This window comes from Bison bison, unplaced genomic scaffold, assembly GCF_000754665.1.
Source record: "Bison bison bison isolate TAMUID 2011002044 unplaced genomic scaffold, Bison_UMD1.0 scf7180017864535, whole genome shotgun sequence".
Taxonomy (NCBI): Eukaryota; Metazoa; Chordata; class Mammalia; order Artiodactyla; family Bovidae; genus Bison; species Bison bison.
The window spans coordinates 14008697-14018992 of NW_011495084.1; the positions used below are offsets into that span (position 1 = coordinate 14008697).

At 40.3% G+C, this 10296-nt stretch overlaps 1 long non-coding RNA gene across 1 annotated transcript in view; it reads left to right on the forward strand.

Annotated features, from left to right (window-relative positions):
• Positions 1-4883: 4883 nt before the first annotated feature.
• Positions 4884-10296, forward strand: part of LOC104982632 — a 15848-nt gene continuing 10435 nt past the window's right edge. Inside the window, exons 1-2 of the long non-coding RNA XR_824536.1 lie at positions 4884-4948; positions 9120-9199. This is a non-coding gene — a long non-coding RNA (uncharacterized LOC104982632). The remainder of the gene's footprint in view (positions 4949-9119; positions 9200-10296) is intronic.

Genomic DNA, 10296 nt, shown 5'->3' on the forward strand with positions numbered 1-10296 from the left:
GAAACTCCAGTACTTTGGCCACCTCATGCGAAGAATTGACTCATTGGAAAAGACTCTGATGCTGGGAGGGATTGGGGGCAGGAGGAGAAGGGGAGGACAGAGGATGAGATGGCTGGATGAAATCACTGACTCGATGGACATCAGTCTGAATGAACTCCAGGAGTTGGTGATGGACAGGGAGGCCCGGCTTGCTGTGATTCATGGGGTCACAAAGAGTTGGACATGACTGAGTGACTGATCTGATCTGATTACTTATCCATAGAAATGAATGAAATTGGGTCATTTGTCGAGATGTGGATGGACCTAGAGTCTATCGTACAAAATAAAGTAAGTCAGAAAGAGAAAAACAGAAAAAATACTTGAATTAATGCACATATATGGAATCTAGCCTAGCCTCTTCGTGGATTACTGCATGGCAAAGGGGCTGGCATAACTCAATGAAGCTATGAGCTATGCCATGTAGGGCCACCTAAGACAGATGGGTCAGAGTTGAGGGTTTTGAAAAAAAAAAAAAAACCAGAATCCACTGGAGGAGGGAATGGCAAACCACTCCAGTGTACTAGCCATGAGAAACCCATGAACTGCATAAAAAGGCAAAAAGATAAGATGCCAAATGATTAGCACCCAGATCAGAAGGTGTCCAATATGCTACTGGGGAAGAGCAGAAGACTACTACTAATAGCTCCAGACAGAATGAAGTGGCTGGGTCAAAGTGGAAATGATGCTCAGCTGTGGATGTGTTTGGTGGTGAAAGTAAAATCTGATGCTATAAAGAACAGTATTGCATAGGACCCCGGAATGTTAGGTCTGTGAATCCAGGTAAATGGATGTGGTCAAGCAGGAGATGTTAGGACTAAATATTGACATCTTAGGAATCAGTGAACTAAAATGGACAGGAATGGGTGAATTCAATTCAGATGATCATTGTATCTACTACTGTTGGCAAGAATCACTTTGAAGAAATGGAATAGCACTCATAATCAACAAGAGTCCAAAATGCAGTTCTTTGGTGCAACCTTAAAAATGACAGAATGATCTCGATTCATTTCCAAGGCAAGCTATTCAACATCTCACTAATCCAAGTCTATGAACCAACCCGTGATGCTGAAGAAGCTGAAGTTGACCAGTTCTATGAAGACCTAGAAGACCTCCTAGAACTAAATGCAGAGTTCTAGAGAATAACAAGGAGAGACCAGAAGGCTTTCTTCAATGGACAATACAAAGAAATAGAGGAAAACAACAGAAAGGGTAAGGTAGAGATCTTTTCAAGGAAATTGGAAATATCAAAGGAACATTTCACCTGAAGATGAACACAATAAATGACAGAAATGGTAAAGACCTAATGGAAGTACAAGCGATCAAGAAGAGATGGAAAGAATACATAGAAGAACTGTACAGTAAAGATCTTAATGATCTGGATAACCACAATGATGTAGTCTCTTATGCAGAGCCAGACATTCTGGAGTGTGAAGTCAAGTGAGCCTTAGGAAGCACTGCTGCCTATAATGTAGTGGAGGTGATGGAATTGCAGCAGAACTATTTAAAATCCTAAAATATGATGCTATTAAAGTGCTGCCCTCAATGTGTCAGCAAATTTCAAAAACCCAGCAGTGGCCACAGGACTGGGAAAGGTCAATCCTCATCCCAGTTCCAAAGAAGGGCAGTACTAAAGAATGTTCAATCCACCAGACAATTGCACTCATCTCCCATGCTAGTAATGTTATGCTCAAAATCCTTCAAGCCATGTTTCAGCATCATGTGAACTGAGAACTTCCAGATGTCTAAGCTGCATTGATAAAGGCAGGGGAACCAGAGATCAAATTGCCAACATTTGCTGGATCATAGAGAAAGCAAGGGAATTCCAGAAAAATATCTACCTCTGTTTCACTGACTAAGCTAAAGCCTTTGACTATGTGGATTATAACAAACTGGGGAAAACTCTTGAAGAGATGGGAATATCAGACCATCTTACCTGTCTCCTGAGAAACCTGTATGTGGGTCAAGAAGCAACAGTTAGCACCCTGTATGGAACAACTGATTAGTTCAGGATGGAGAAAGAAGTATGACAAGGCTATTTGTTGTCACCCCGTTTGTTTAACTTATACACAGAGCACATCATGTGAAATGCTGGGCTGGATAGGTTACAAGCTGGAGTCAAGATTGCTAGAGAGTATCAGTCTCAGGTATGTGGGTGATATCACTCTAATGGCAGAAAGCAAAAAGGAACTAAAGAGCCTCTTGATGAGGGTGAAGAGGGAGGGTGAAAAAGCCAAGTTAAAACTGAATATTAAAGAAACTAAGATCATGGCATCTAGTCCCATCACTTTATGGCAAATAGAATGGGGAAATGTGGGAACAGTGATGGATTTCCTCCTCTTGGACTCTAAAATCACTGCAGATCATGACTGCTGCTATGAAATTAGCAGACAATTCCTTCTTGGCAGGAAAGCTATGGCAAATCTAGATAGTGTGTTAAAAAGCAGAGACATCACTTTGCCGACAAAGGTCTGTATACACAAGGCTATCTTTCCAGTAGTCATGTACAGATGTGAGAGCTGGACAATAAAGAAGGCTGAGCACCAAAGAATTGATGCTTTCAAACTGTAGTGTTGGAGAAGATTCTTGAGAGTCCCTTGGATTGTAACGGAGATCCAACCAGCCCATCGTAAAGGAGATCAGTCCTGGGTGTTCATTGGAAGGACTGATGTTGAAGCTGAAACTCCAATACTTTGGCCACCTGATGCAAACAGCTAACTCACTGGAAAAGACTCTGATGCTGGGAAAGGTTGAATGCAGGAGAAGAGGATGACAGAGGATGAGCTAGTTGGATAGCATCACTGATTCATGAACTTGGGCAAACTCCAGGAGATGGTGAGGGACAGGGAAGCCTGGCATGCTGCAGTATATGGGATTGTGAGGAGTTGGACATGACTTGGTGACTGAACAACAACATGGAATATAGAAAAATGGTACAGATGAACCTATTTTCAGGGGATGAATAGAGTTGTAGAGAATAGATGTTTGGACACAAAGTGGGAGTAGCGAGGTGAGAGAGGTGAATTGGGAGATTAGGGTTGAAATATATACACTACCACGTGTAAAACAGATAGCTAGTGGGAAGCTGTGGTATAGCACAGGATGCTCACCTCAGTGCTCTGTGATGACTTAGTGGGGAGGGATGGGGGAAAGGAAGTCCAAGAGGGAAGGGATATATGCACATATATACCTGATTTACTTTGTTTAACAGCAGAAACTAATACAACATTGAAAAGCAACTATACCCCAATAAATTTTTTTTAAATAACTAAAAATTGAAATATTCTCATAGGAAACACTTGTACAAGCTTTCTACAAAGAGTAAGTTATGTAAAAATACATTAATTGAAATTTGGTATTTATTTTATTGATCACTTGATAAGAAACTTGAATCTACCAGCAGTTTACCTTCTGAATTAGTGGACAGTAAGGGCTGAGAGACGAGGGAAGGGATTCTGTTACACATTCATATAGGATGGTGGGCTAAGGCAAATTCCTGTTGATGGAATTCAGGAATTTGAGCAGCTTTCAGAAATTAAATAACACTGATGTCGTAGCTGAATGGAAAAAAAGTACTTGACGGAATATACATTGCCAAATTTATCCCCACTCTATATAGAATTGTGAGTTGAAGAGATGTTTGGAGGGCTATTTTAATTTTTATATGCATAGTAGTGCTCTTTTATGTCATTAATAAGACATAAATTTAAATAATTATATTTATTTACAAATGCTTTGGGGTTCTATAAAATAGTGAGAGATTAGTTTAGATTATCTTGTTTATCTCATGTCAGAATATAATTTGTAGTTTCTTGCAGTTTAATTATTTAAGAGATTGTCCACTTGCAACTTAACATGGTCTTTTCATACTCTTTATAGCTACTTGGGCATAGAAGTAGCTAGTTTATTTGTATTATTTTAAATTTTTATCAATTTTTATTATAGTTGCTTTTAATGTTTTAGTTTCTGTTGTACAGCCAAGTGAACCATTGAACATATATCCTATCTTTGGATTTCCTTTCCATTTAGGTCACCACAGAGCATTAAGTAGAGTTCCCTGTGCTATACAGTAGGTTCTTAAAAAGCTACTTTACATGGAAGTAAATTTCCTTGTAAATTACAAGGAAATGGTATATCATGTCTCCTTTTCCCTGTTAATTCTTGTGCTGGTAGCAAAGCACTGGAGAAGGGAATGGCAACCCACTCAACTCCAGTATTCTAGCCTGGAGAATTCCATGGTTAGAGGAGCCTTGGGGCTACAGTCCATGGGGTTGCAAAAAGCATGACATGACTCAGCACCTAACAATTTCACTTTTACCAAAGCATACCTTACTTTTACATTATGGGACATGTAAATAATGAGATTTGAAATTTGGAGAAAGAAAGATCAGGTACTTGTATAATTATCTTTCTTAGAAGTTTTATTAGGGCTTGTAATTGAATTAGGCAAGCCTAGAATGAAGCTGTAGTTTACACATTTTCCCCCATGTTGTTTTCATTTAGTCAGAGGAAAACAGTGATTTTTATACTTTTCTTTATAAATGTATTTTTTGAAAGCATTTAACTTTAGAGAATCTACTTTATATATATGTGTGTGTGTGTGTGTGTATGTGTGTGTGTTTTATTCTGTATTCTGTATATGTAAACCTCTATACAAATTTTATTTATAGAATAAAATACACAGTATCTTTTTTAAACTGCCTGCCATGCTTTAGCATGGTTGAGAATAAGAGATCTTGTGCTGAGCGATGTTTCTTTATTTCAGGGTTAACTGTGTCTACTGTCCTTTTTGGCATCACACGGTCTCTGTTAATATTCTACATCCTTGTTAATTCTTCACGAACTTTGCACAACAAGATGTTGGAGACCATTTTAAGAGCTCCTGTATTGCTCTTCAATAGAAATCCAATAGGTAAGTCAGACACCAAATTTTTTAGTGAATATGTGTTGTTAACACATAAAGTGCCTGGTTTGTATGAAATACAATTTCATATTTGAAAATGAAAGATATGCTTGGAAGAAAATCACTGTGTCTGTTTATTCATTTTCTACAAAAGCTTCACTGATAATTTTTCCTGCCAGAGAAAGCCTGAATATAGGAGCAAATAAGCTTTTATTCCAATTTATGCATGTCTGTAAAAATACATGAATGTTTACTTTGCAGGATGATTTAGGAGTCCATTTGTTATGTGGCATATGAAACACCTAACAGATGATGCAAATGTGTTGAAATGTTTTTGACTAGTTGTTGAAACGTTGGATGTATTATGTAGTCTTAAGCTAACTATGAAGGACCTTTTTCCAGGAGCATCTCTACAGAAGACAAGCTGTGTGTTTCTTTCTTTCATTGTCCATCCATTTCTGGGACCACAGAGCTCTGACACATGCCCATATTTTGAGTTTTACCTAAGTGGTAATGTAAGATTAATTAAAATACAAGATCAGTGAAATGTAAACATCCTCTTCAATAAAATCAACCCTCTAGTTTTACAATGGACTTTTGGTTACATTTAAGAGGTCTTGTGGTTTATAGCAGGTGGATCTTCAGTATTAAGTAAGAGTGTTCCTGAAGGGTTCCCAGTGGTTACTTCCTTCTCTCTGAGGCCTTCCACCTGTCTTGCTTCTGAAGGTGGCCTCCTGACCTGGGTTCCTATGAAGAGCTAGTTCATCAGCACACATGCCACTCTGTTCAGTTGGTTAGACTTGTGCTGAGGCCCAGGGAGGCTTTGTTTTTGCAGGTCATGATTGATAGGGCCTGTTGAGGCAGGGTGGAGAAGGCAATGGCACCCCACTCCAGTATTCTTGCCTGGAAAATCCCATGGACAGAGGAGCCTGGTAGGCTGCAGTCCATGGGGTCACTAGGAGCGGACACGACTGAGCAACTTCACTTTCACTTTTCACTTTTATGCAGTAGAGAAGGAAATGGCAAGCCACTCCAGTGTTCTTGCCTGCGGAATTCCAGAGACGGGGGAGCCCGGTGGGCTGCTGTCTCTGGGGTCGCATAGAGTCGGACACGACTGAAGCAACTTAGCAGCAGCAGTTGAGGCAGGGATGTGACTGGAAGAAGGACAGCAGTAGCCTTGGCCTGGCCATCAACTAGCTGTGAGATCAAGGCCAAAGTAGGTAGATACTACTAGAGGCAGATCTCCAGGCAGGATGTTATCATGGTTATAAGTATGGACTCTGGAGCCAACTTCCTTGGTTCAGTACTAGTACTAGTTACTAATAGTAATAGCTAGTTATAGTTATATTAATACTTATATTCTAGTTATTTAATTTCTCTGTGTTTCATTCTCTGTGTTTAATTTTCTTACCTATAAAATGAGAATACTGTTCACACACTTACTGATATCTTGATGTTATGGCCATTAAACAGGTTAATATTTCACAGCGCTTAGCACAAGGTCAGTGCCTAATGAACCTCAGGGAGGATGTTGACATGATATCTGGGAACTTCTCTCCTGTGAAATGGGAATAACCACTGCTCTTCCTGTTTCACAACACTGTTGTGAGGATTAAATAGGACTGTTTAGGGCAGCATCTTGTAAAGATTTATTCAACACATGTTCTTTAGTCCAGGCACTGTGAGGAACACAGGATGGGAAACTGCAGAGGCCCACACAATCTCATCTTATTATGAAACTGGAGTGAGGAAGTGATTGGAAGAGTCTTTGCTATTACAGCTGTGAGGTCTCTGTACTTTGCCTGTTAACATGAAAACTACAGTCATAAATTTGGGAGCATCAGGTGGGACTGAACTTCTGTTATCACAGCCTCTGAGTGGTTGTGACCACTATTAACCAGGCTCTTGATGACCTGTAGACTTCTCCAGATGCTGATTTATTATTCAAGGATTTGGAACCAAGTTTAAATCTTTAAGGTCACTAATCCTGGAGCAGCAGGCATACACAGTGTGTATCTTGTTTCCCCCTCCTGTGTCTATTATCAGATCTTCATTCCTTCAAGAAAATAGAAGCCCAAATAAGTACTGTAAAGATAGGCCCAAAGGTTTAGGGGCATCAGTTATTTATACTTTTAGCAATATATTAAATTGAACTCTTTTCTGTGTTTATTTTCAAAAGTAGAATATGTAATAGATGATTTATGGTGTTCTTGGTTTCTGGTATGTGATGGCATGAAGAGAAAACCACATAGAGTGGTGTTACTTGTTACCAAGTTCAAGCTTACTCTGCTCATCTCACAATGCCAGTAAGTCTTACAGACGATGTGTTAAGGCAAAGAATAGTGACTTTATTTGGAAACCTGGCAGACTGAGAAGATGGCAGACTAATATCTCAAAATAACCATCTTGTTGGGGTCTGGATGCCTGGTTCTTTTACAGAACATAGGGGAGAGGAGGCGAGGAAGTGAAGTCAAAAGGCCATTTATCTTGTGAAATAAGAGGGTATTTATTCATTCTTTTCTTTTCTGCAGCCATTCACAGGTGGTGAGGGTCAGATTATCTCCCTGTGAGCTGATAAAAACCAATTTAGTTTAACATTCAGGCAGAAGGGCATGGTTCCCTGACAAAAGCAATGCATAGCAATGGTCAAAGAAACAGATCCAGCATGGAGTCAATATTGGCTCCTCCCTGCTACAGTTCCTTTGATGTGCACCTCCCCTGTCTGGGGCCAGTGTCCCATTCTTTCTCATCCTGAGTCTCCCCATGGAGCACCACCCTTGCAGTGGTGACTGCAGAGTTCTGATGGCTGCAGCATCCTTTGTTTACTGAAGTGACAAGTGGCATTTTTAGTTTACGCCAGATATTTACCAGAAATTCTCATATTCTATCCTGTAACCTTAAGGATATACTATTATTGTGGATTCTGAGAAAGGAAGTAAAATCAATGATAAGTGATCCTTACTCATTTAGCACTATTTTTGTTTTCCTTCCTATATCGCTCTGATCTTCTTAGATGCTTATTCATAAGTCTGTGCTTGTCACACCTGGTATACCTCTGAAAATAATGGCTTATTACCCCAGTAGTAAACTTACAACTTGGAAATGGCCACAAGCCATGATTTCCCAAAATGTGAGCTTCTGTGAGCCATCTGGAGGGGAAAAAAAAAAAAAAATTGCAGAGAGGTTATAATTATGTTTATTTAAAAAGTATCACTTGGCAAAATTAATCTTGATAATTAAAGCAAAATTGGTGTAACAATTAGGATTAACTTAGGTATTTTGCAACTGTTTATTTACCAATTTAGCACTTGGAGTAAGTCTTAGGTGTAATGGATCTAAAGGGAGGGAACATTCTCAAATCCACCAACCCTTCCTGTTACTGCCACAAGATTCCCCCATTCTTTCAGACATCAGGGCTCAAACAATGTCAATTCCCCACCCACTACCATTTAGTGGTATTTTTGTTTCTCTTTAGGTATCATCCTATTTTGTCTTTCTTTTTGCCACTGACATTGGCTTATTTCATGTGAATTTGTAATGTATTAAATTTGTTGCTGTGTTACCACTAATTCATGCTGAATTTTTTATAGTCCCATGGACTGTAGCCTGCCAGGCTCCTCTGTCCATGGGATTTCCCAGGTAAGAACACCGGAGTGGCTTGCCATTTCTGCCTCTAGGGATCTTCCTGACCCAGGAATTGAACCTCTGTCTCTTATATATCCTGCATTGGGAGGTGGATTCTTTAGCATAAGCCCCTTGGGAAGCCCAATATATTAAATATTTAATACATGTACTTTTTAAAAAGATTTATTTATTTTTAGTTGCATTCGTCTTTTTTTTTATAGAACACATGTGGGCGTTCTCTAGTTACAGCGAACAAGGGTTACTCTTCATTGCAGTGCCTGGGGTGCACATTGTGGTGGCTTTTTCTGTTGCAGAGCTCAGGCTCTAGGCACATGAGCATCAGTAGTTCTGGCACACAGCTTAGTTGCTCTCCAGCATGTGGAATCTTCCTGCTTCAGGGATTTAACCCATGTCCCCTGCACTGGGGACACTGTACCACCAGGGAAGTCCCTAAATACATATTCTTCAAAAATATTGTTTTGATTTGTTCATGAATTATTTCTCTTAAAGCTCCTATCTGAGGAAATGAGTAATTTTTTGTATCCTATTCTTGCAGGAAGAATTTTAAATCGTTTCTTCAAAGACATTGGGCATATGGATGACTTGTTGCCCCTGATATTTCAAGATTTCATCCAGGTAGTGTACCAGTCCTGCCAGAGTTCTCACAGGGAAGAGCAGAGTGCTTGTTTCTCAAGGATTGTTTCGCAGGGATTGGAGGTGGGCCTTTCAGCCTGGTACTGTGTCCTGTTATCCTCCATAATAGGCTGGGTTTCTGAGAGAGAGGTACAGCTGTGATTTGGAGGCTGAGTAAACATGAGTAAAATCTGGGGCAGGAGTGGCTACACAGTCACGTCAGGGTTGGTCTGAAGCAGTGCAATGCTGGATACATGGTTTTCCCTCTGCCTTCCAGGTGTCTGGTGTGAATTCCCTTTACTGTGAGCACATTTCGTAACATAGAGACAATCATCTCTCATGGAAAGATAACCTCGATTAACTAAATTATGCATTGTATTTGGCTTCCCAAGTGGCTCAGTGGTAAAGAATTTACCTGCCAATGCAGGAGATGAAAAAGATGTGGGTTTGATTCCTGAGTTGGGAAGATGCCCTGGAGAATGGAATGGCAAACCACTTTAGTATTCTTGCCTAGAAAATTTATGGACAGAGGAGCCTGGAGGGCTGTAGTCCATGGGGCTGCAAAGAGTCCAACACAACTGAGTATGAGCATGATGCATTGTATTCCCACAGGGGACAAATATCTCCTGAACAATTTTATTTGGATAAAGCCAGGTGTGGTTACTTACAAAGAAAAGATTGGTTAAAAATAAGGTGAACAAAGGTCCATCTAGTCAAGGCTATGGTTTTTCCAGTGGTCATGTATGGATGTGAGAGTTGGACTGTGAAGAAGGCTGGGCGCCGAAGAATTGATGGTTTTGAACTGTGGTGTTGGAGAAGACTGTTGAGAGTCCCTTGGACTGCAAGGAGATCCAACCAGTCCATTCTGAAGGCGATCAGCCCTGGGATTTCTTTGGAAGGAATGATGCTAAAGCTGAAACTCCAGTACTTTGGCCACCTCATACAAAGTGTTGACTCATTGGAAAAGACTCTGATGCTGGGAGGGATTGGGGGCAGGAGGAGAAGGGGACGACAGAGGATGAGATGGCTGGATGGCATCACTGACTCGATGGACATGAGTCTGAGTGAACTCCGGGAGTTGGTGTTGGACAGGGATGCCT